Here is a 9,541-nt window from a genome sequence, read left to right as displayed (position 1 = left end):
TGATGATGGTTTGTTTTGTGAGCTGCTTTGTGTTGTATTTCGTATAGCAGTGGGGTTAAAAGGCACAGTGCTGCAGTCAAAGTCACTCTGTCTGACACTTGCCCATGTGTGAGCCCAGGCAAATTATGGGACCTGTCTAAATTCAACTTCCTCATTAAGAAAAAGGAAATCAAATGTAGGTTATTCAGTGGGAATGTCCCATGTCTCTGAAGATGTGCAGTGCTGCAAAATTTTATCCTCTGGTCACCAGTATTACTCAGCAATCTTTCATGTTCTTAGTACCTTCTCCTTTTTTACTCAACAGCTGATTCACATGTTTACAAACTTCAACCATGCTTCTGATGCCTTCTGGCTCAACAGGTAATAACACTGGATATGGTGGTAATAACAACAGTTGTTACATGGTGCTTATTATACACCAAGCACCATTCCAAGCCCTTCACATATTTTTAAGTTTATTTTATTGATTATGCAATTACAGTTATCCCATTTTTTCCCTCTCCTTCCCCCCCTTTGCCCTGCACCACCCCTCCCACTAGCATTTTCCCCTCCCCTACTTTAGTTCATGCCCATGGGTTGTACATATAAGTTCTTTGGCTTCTCCATTTCCTACACAATTCTTAACTTCCCCTGTCTATTTTGTACCTACCAGATTATGCTTCTTATTCCCTGTACCTTTTCCCCCATTCTCCCCCTACCTCTCCCCACTGACAGCCCTCCATGTGATCTCCATTTCTGTGATTCTGTTCCTGTTCTAGTTGTTTGCTTAGTTTGTGTTTTTTTTTTTTTAGGTTCTGTTGTTGATAGTTGTGAGTTTGTTGTCATGTTACTGTTCATAGTTTTGATCTTCTTCTTTTTCTTACATAAGTCCCTTTAACATTTCCTATAATAAGGGCTTGGTGATGATGAACTCCTTGAACTTGACCTTAACTGGGAAGCACTTTCTCTGCCCTTCCATTCTAAATGATAGCTTTGCAGGGTAGAGCAATCTCAGATGTAGGTCCTTGCCTCTCATGACTTGGAATACTTCTTTCTAGCCCCTTCTCACCTGTACAGTTTCTTTTGAGAAATCAGCTAATAGTCTTATGGGCACTCCTTTGTAGGTAACTGTCTCCTTTCCTCTTGCTGCTTTTAGGATTCTCTCCTTATCTTTAATCATGGGTAGCTTAATTATGATGTGCCTTGGTGTGGTCCTCCTTGGGTCCAACTTCTTTGGGACTCTCTGAGCTTCCTGGACTTCCTGCAAACCTATTTCCATCACCAGGTTGGGGAAGTTTTCCTTCATTATTTTTTCAAATAAGTTTTCATTTCTTGCTCTTCCTCTTCTTCTGACAGCCCAATGATTGGGATGTTAGAATGCTTAAAGTTGTCCCAGAGGTTCCTGAGCTTCTCTTTGTTTTTTTTTTTGTTTTTTGTTTTTTTGAATTCTTGTTTCTTCATTCTGTTACGGATGGATATTTATTTCTTCCTTTTGTTCCAAATTGTTGAGTTGAGTCCTGGTTTCCTTCCCTTCACTGCTGGTTCTCTGCACATTTTGCTTTATTTCACTTTGTGTAGCCTTCATTTCTTCCTTCATTTTGCACCTGTACTCAGTCAGCTCTGTGAGCATCCTGATTACCAGTGTTTTGAACTCTGCTTCTGATAGATTAGGTTAACTATGACCTCATAGTTGGTTCTTTTTCTGGAGTTTTTTTATCTGTTCTTTCATTTGGGTCATATATCTTTGCCTTGGTGCACTTGTTACATTGTAAGGGGCAGAGTCTTACATATTCACTAGGGCTGGGCAACCCATGTCTGTGTGTTGTGGCACTGTCTCTGGGAGAGGGGTCAGAGAAAGAACATTGCTACTTGCTCAGCTCTTGCTCCACTTTCAAGCACTTTCTCTGCTACCCACAAACAAATGGGCCCTTCTGATGCTGAGTCACAGGTGGTTGGGTTTGTGTACATACTAGGACACTGTGGGCTCTCCCATGAGGCTGGGAGTTTCTCCTACCACAACAACCCCCACAGATTTTTACAGCCAGAGGTTTTGAGGCTTTATATCCCTTTGCTGGAACCCTGTGTTGCATGGTTTGTCTTGCTCCCCAGTTGTTCCAGTTTATCCACAAGCAAATGTGGGACCACCCAATCAGCCAGCTGCCTTCTTGCCACAAGACCTCTCTGCCCCAGGTTCCTGTCCACCCCTCCTACCAGTCTGGATGAATATTTCTTCTTTAACTCCTTGGTTGTCAGATTTCCATACAGTTCAGTTTTCTGGCAGTTCTTGTTGTTTTTTGTTTTTATGTTGGTTGTTTCCTTCTTTCAGTTGTGCAAGGAAGTGAAGCATACCTACGTATACCTCCATCTTGACCAGACGTCCACTCTTCACATATTTTAACTCATTTAATTCTTAGCAACAATCCATTCAGGATTACAGATAAGGAAACTGAAGCACATGATGTTTAGGTAAATTTCCCAATGTCATAAGCTAGTGAATGGTGGAAAGAGAGTGTGAACCTGAGGAATGCCTCTGGAAGCTGCCTCCTCCACCACTGAATCAACATCTAATAAATGTTTCCTAGCTCACTATAAATGTGCAGTCCATAGGCATGGATACCCTCACATGTCTGCTATGTAACTCCTTCCCTCACCACTGCTCACCACATCTCCCAATGGCCCTCTTCCATATTTCAGAGGGAAGGACCAGCCCTTCCTCTAACCCCCCAACTCTGTACCCCACCCCCATCAAGTTCTTTGTTTCTTTAATTATCCCCTTTGTTCCTAATCCTCCTCAATCTTGTCTCTTTTTGGCAGCTTCCTGTCACTATGTAAGTAGATCCAAGTTTGTCCTATCTTTTTGTTAGATTTTATTTATTTATTTTTGGAGAAGGGGCAGGGAGGAAGAAAGAGAGGGAGAGAAATATCAATGTGTGGTTGCCTCTTGAACATCCCTACTGAGGATCTGGTCCACACCTGAGGCATGTGCCTTGACTGGGAACCGACCCAGCGACTCTGTGGTTCACAGGCTGGAGCTCAATTTACTGAGCCACACCAGCCAGGGCATATCTTTTTTTCCTTTTCTTTTCTTTTCTTTTCTTTTCTTTTCTTTTTTTTTTTTACTGTGCCTTTGTCAGCCTCTCTCCTTTCACAGCCAAGTCCCTAAAAAGTTCTCCACCTCTGTCTTTAGGCTTCCTGACACACCACTTTACTGCAATTGCTCTCTCAGGGGGCTCTCAGAGCTGTTAAAGTAAATGCTCATGATCCCACTCCTCTCTGCAGCACTTAATACTATTGATCACTCTCTCCCCTTTAAAGCTTTCACCTTGCCATCACCTTCTGTTCTTCCACTCTCTGGTTTTTCCTCCTCCACCTCCTTTGCTGATTCCTCCTGTGTTGCCTATTCCTTGCATTTGAGTGTCCTTGGACATCCTTAACCTGTGTCTCCTCTCTGGGGACTGTCAGTGCCATGTCTGTATCTTTAGCCAGAAATTTTTTCTGAGCTTAAAAGCAGTAGATAAAAGTGAATATTAACTGCAGTCACAGAAAAACAAATACCATAAGATTTCACTTATATGTGGAATCTAAAGAATAAATGAGCAAACAAAACAGAAACAGACTCATAGATACAGAGAACACACTGATAGTTGCCAGAGGCAGGGGGAGGGAGGAGTGCTGGAAGACTGGATGAAAAAAGGTGAAGGGATTAAGAAGTACAAATTGGTAGTTACAGTATAGTCACGGGGATGTAAACTACAGTTAGTGAATACAGTCAATAATATTATAATAACTATGTATGGTGCCACATGGGTACTAGAAATATTGGGGGTACCACTTTGTAAAGTACATTATTATCTAACCACTATGTTGTACACCTGAAACTAATACAAAATAATATTGAATGTAAACTGTAATTGAAAAAAAAAATTTAAATGACTATTAACCTTCTTGACCTGGAGAGTCCTTGAGCTTTTCATCCTCAACATGTCACCACCATCCACCCAGGAGCCCAGGTCACCAAACCAGAAATCATCCGCCAGTCCTTCCTGCTCACCCGTGTCATGTGTACATCTTAAATATCTCCTCTATGTTCCTCAACTCATCCCTTCCACCACTGCTTTAGTTTAAGCTCTCATTCTTTCTCTTCTAAAAATATTAAAATCACCTGCTGACCAGTCTCCCTCTACCCTAAGCCTCAACCTCTGTCAACCATAATGATGCCAGCAAGGTCTTTCTAATATACACATCAATCCATTGTTCACAGTTCCCCAAAGATCCTCAATGCCACCATAATTAAAACTAATTTCTTTGCATAGCAAGCAGGCTCTTTCTGTCCTGACTGCTGTCCAACTCTCCAGTCTCAGTGGTTTCCTCTCCACTTCCCCAACCACTACCTTTCCAGCTCTGTGGCCACAGTACTGGCCTGGATGTAATGGCCCCAAGCATTGTGCTCGCATTGCCTCACTAGGCACATTCCATCTCTTCTTTCTGAGACTGCTTCCCCAGCTTGTCCATGAAGCAATCCCCTCATCAGTATTCCCTACTTCCTCTTTGCCACCACCTATCCTCTCACACACTGGCCTCCCTTGTGCTTTCTGCATACTCCCGTTCAACAATTATCTTATTGTTCTAGAATTGTGTGGTCCATCTCTCTTCCTAGACTTACTAGTTCTTTAAAGACAAGTACTATTTATTTTTGCCTAGTATTTTTGTCCTGCTGGTATCCAGCAAAATATCTTCACAATAGAAGACATTTATTAAATATTAGATACTAATATTGTTGTCAAGGAAGAAGCAGAGGAATTCCCTTGGCAGCTAACACTTTCCATCATCATCACTCTCAACATCAGAAAGCACACATGTATGGTAACAGAAAGCAACTAGACTTTGGGTGGTGAATGCAAAATGGAGTATACAGATGTCATATTATAAAGTTGCACTTCTGAAATTTATATAATGTTATTGACCAATGCTACCTCAATAAATGTAATAAAAACAGAAAGAAAGGACACATGAAATGCTGTTAATAACCGAATAAAGAGAGTTGACCTTGTAGTAGTGTAGAGCTAGAAGGATGTGTTAATATGGATACCTATGAGGTACGGTAGTAAGAAGCTAGGAAAATTCCTTGGCAAGTGGAATGGAGAAATTGAGACAGATAGCTGAACAAACTGGCCAAGAAATTTACAGCCAGATACAGAAAGTCACTGGTGGAAAGCCCCGGGTGCCTAGCAAGGGGCAAAACTAGTGCCAGACTTCAACGCCAGGGTGACTTTTCATATCACTGGCCATGTGGTTTAGATTCCACACACCCTCCTCCCCCCACTTGTCCTCCCTGGAGATAACATCTAGGCTTCAGTTATATTTCAGGCCCAACAAAGCAGCAACCAGGTGAGTGACACTAGGATCTCCTGCACTGGCTAATGACCAGTCAGTTGAAAAGGGCACCTGGAGAAATTATGAATATTCTGTTGAGATCCTACCCTGAGACTCCCCTAAAAATCCTCACCTTTGGAAAGCAGATAAAAAACCCTCAAGATAAAGGAAGCCAGGTAGGGGCCGTCTCTGGAGCTCATCCATGTATTGTCTCAGGTGTGAACTTTTTGTTTTCTTTTTCCTAAACTCTCACTTTCCCCAACTTTAATAAATCCACTCTTAAAAATCACCTGGATGCCTATTGTGAAATCTTTCATGCACAAAGTGAAGAACCCATATACTATTAGCCAGCCCGAGGTAGACTTGGCCCAGCTCCTGTCCAATGGCACCAACATGTGTGTCATAAACCCCTTGGCATACAGACATTATACCAGGTGAGGTATTGCAGGTATCTTCAAACTCTGACATTCAGTGAATGAAGGCATTAAACCAAGACATCCTGTCAAATCAACCACCATGTGAGTGTTTATTATGTGCAAGCTATTTCAGTAAATGCTGTAATGAATGAATAAGAATGAACGCTTACCAGTATTTAGATCAAAGATGAATATAATTAAAGGCCATTTAGACATGAGATTGGGGTAGTTAAATGGGTAGTTAAATAGACAAAGGATTATACTCACTCAATTAGTTCAGTTGACCTATGTTAGGGCCCAGCTTTTTGCCATGCACTGTGTCAGCAGCTGGGATACAACAGTTGACACCATGTGCTCTGTGCCCTTGGTATGCTCACGGTTCATCAAGGCAGACAGACAATGCAACCATCAAACCCAAAGGCAGGCGGAAAGTGCTATGACTGATTCTACCTAAAGAGGGAACACAGAATGGAGCACAGGCCTCTAAATATTCCAGTCATGGCATTTGGTCTAGCTCTTGAGGGACTAGTGAGTTTTTGTGGGGGGGGGGTGCTCTGCCTGCAGAGCCCCCCATCTGCCACAGATGAAAATAAGTCTACCAAGACATGATCTGCTTGGGGAGGAAAGGTGGCCAATCTCTCGAAGGAGAAGGACCAAGAGTCTTTTCCTCAATGACTTTTATTGGGTTCGTTTACACAGGAATTCAGATAAAGCTCATTACTCATCACCAGGAAGTAAGGATCAAATAACAAGGAACTCTGAGGGCCTATTTTGAGTCAGGGGCAGATAGCTAAAGAGCTGTAAAAACTTTAAGGAACAAACTTACTTCTTCCTTGGACCCTTAACATTCAACTGAGAGCATTCTAAACAAAGCAGGTTTCACAGGATTTTACATATTCTTTCTTAGGCCTGATCCCCCCCACCCCCAGGAACCTGCCCTTTCCAGCACAGGGCTGCACCACCCTCTGTCATTGTTTCAGGCTTAGGTGGAGCAAGGGAAGTAAGGCAGCCAAGAGATTAGGAGATTTTCTCGCAGACAATGAGGACTCAGGCTATGTCAAAGCCAAGGGGCGAGGTTCCATCACCCCCTTTTTGCTGTAGCCCCCAAAGTCCTTCCTTGAGGGCCTCCCATGTGATTGTGCCTGTCTTAGATTGTTCCCCCCTTGTGGAATCTTACCCGTCATTGGCTAACCGGCCAAGCATTGGGGGCCAGTTACGGATAAAGTAAAAGGAGCAGAAGCAGTGCTCCTGCCAGGGAGATAAGCTTTTGTCTCCTTAGTGGCTTATGGTCCAAGGTCATTCCCTCAGCCTTAGCCTTGGCAGAGTTTACAACTTCTGATACCAGGCAGGGCAGTTCCCAACATTTTTTTCAAGTGGATAAGGGAGAATTCCACACTGAGGGAACAGAATGAACAGAAGCACACAGGCTTCAATGCTAAGGAATCTTGCAAACCATTGATTTTCTCTAGGACACATAACGGGAACAACTGAGCTATGTGCTCGAAACTCCAGAGGGTACTCGAGAGTCTGAGTGTGCATGGTTTGGGAAAGTAATGAGCAGTCCTGTGTGGCTGAAGCACACTATGTTGGATGGGAAGTGGGGAAATACAGCAGGGTTACAAATGCACACTAGCACTGGAGCAGCCTCTAAGCAGGTCTCCATCCTCCCCATCTCATCTATATTCTGTCTCCTTTCAGGCACATTCCTGCACACATTGTCCTATCTCTCATTCTTCTTGTTCTCTCCACAGTTCCTTGAGCTTGAGGAGGCTTTATTTCATTTATCACTCATAGTTTTTAGGTGTAAGAAACAGAACTGACTGTGATGAAGTTAAGAAGCAAAGGAATTCATAAGGAGGGCATTGGCTAGCTTCCAGGGTCCCTGAGAGGGCCTGAACAAACCAAGCCCCCACTGTATGCAGCCAGGAACAATGCCCACAGTAAGGTCTTAAAAACACTGGTATTGCTACGGACACTGGGCACCACAGCTTCCTCCACTGAAAATACTGGATGCCACCAAGATGGATTCTGCCCTTCATCTGTCTTTCCAAATACCAGCTTTCTAGTCAAAGTCAAAGTAATTGTATCTGACTGGTGTGTACCCTCATTTATATTCAAGGAAGGCTAGGGAAAACAAGTATCTGGTATTTCTGATTCTATAGTGACTACAGGCTCTGCTTAAATAGAGAAAATGGCTTCAGTATTTGGGTAACTAGCATGCTCTATATTCCCCTCATGCGTACCTTAGGGGTAGAGTTACCAGGTTTAGCAAATAAAAATGCAACCTGTCCAGTTAAATTTGAATTTCAGATAAACAGCGAATAATTTTGTAGTATAAGTATGTCTAACACAATATTTTGAACATACTTATACTAAAAATGTTTATATGAAAATCAAATTTAACTGGGCATTCTGTGTTTTACCTGACAGCCTCCTTAAGAAGTACCTTTCTATATTACACTACACTTTTCCACCTTATGCCAGGGCTTGCTTTCTGGATGCTAAAAATCCTAGTGTGCAAAAATTTACGTTCTAGGCAATAGCCTAGCTGCCTAATCCTAGTTTTTAATGCCAAAAATTGGAAATTTTCCACTCTTTCTCCCTACTTTCTTACATAACAGATTTTCATCTCTTCCACATCATATATATGTGTATATATTTGCCTAGAGCAAATTGAGGTGAAGGCGACTTTTTTTGGGAAAGCAAAGGAGAAAAGCACATTAAAATTTAAAAACCAATTACCCAGTTAAAATAAGAAAAAAATAGAATATGCAGTACAAAAATGTTTCATAATTTTTTTTATACTATGCTCTCTCAAATTCTAGGACCTCAATTTTCTATGACTCACTCATAACAGGGATTTAATAGGAGGTGAAACTATAAAGTAACAAAACTGATTTTCATGTGCAGTATATGAAAATGGATCTTTGTGGGTCAATAATTACTGTTGCACTCACCTTACACAAGGCAGAGTAGATCCATTACCCAACTGCCAATTTGTTCCTTTAATGTAAAAAGGCAAATGATTTTCAAAGCCACTGCATTTCAATATATTGTAGACAAAAATCATCAAACTATTTCTTAATTTTATTTAAAATAAGCCAGACAGTGAAAGACAAATACCGTATGATCTCACCTTTAACAGGAACCTAAACAACAAAACAAAGAAACAAGCAAAATATAACCAAAGACACTTAAATAGAGAACAGGCTGACAGTGTCCAGAGGGGAGAGGGGAGTGAATTTCAAGAGAATTTCAGGGGAAAAGAGGAAGGGTTTACAGGAACAAGTATAAAGGACACATGGACAAACACTAGGGGTGGGTAGAAATGGGAGGGAGGTGAGGAGGGTTGGGTGGGTGGGCTAGGATGTGAGTAAAAGACAGAAAATTGTACTTGAACAACAATTAAAATAAAACTTTAAGAAAATAAAATAAATAAAATCATAAATGACACCAACAAGGTATACACTTTGCCAAATTCTTCTAAGACTACACACACAAAGACTTTACTCATTTACCCAGGTCTTACATGAAGAAGAATTAGACCTTCCCAACCACAGTCAACTCTTTCTGGGCTGCCAGACAAACCACAATGGATATTTCCTAGAAGAAAAAATAAATGGTGTCTTTCAGATCTGGTACAAACATTAGAATATATTTTACTAGCCATAAGGATCAGGTCCTTGAAAGAGAACTAATTTATGTATTTGCATAAGTTAAACCTTTTTAAATTCCTCAAACATGCCTGTCTCTCCCATTTTGAGGTCTTTGTG

Source organism: Phyllostomus hastatus, unplaced genomic scaffold (assembly GCF_019186645.2).
Source record: "Phyllostomus hastatus isolate PE091 unplaced genomic scaffold, TTU_PhHast_1.1 phas_contig_29, whole genome shotgun sequence".
In the NCBI taxonomy this organism is placed as follows: domain Eukaryota; kingdom Metazoa; phylum Chordata; class Mammalia; order Chiroptera; family Phyllostomidae; genus Phyllostomus; species Phyllostomus hastatus.
This window is presented reverse-complemented; position numbering follows the sequence as displayed.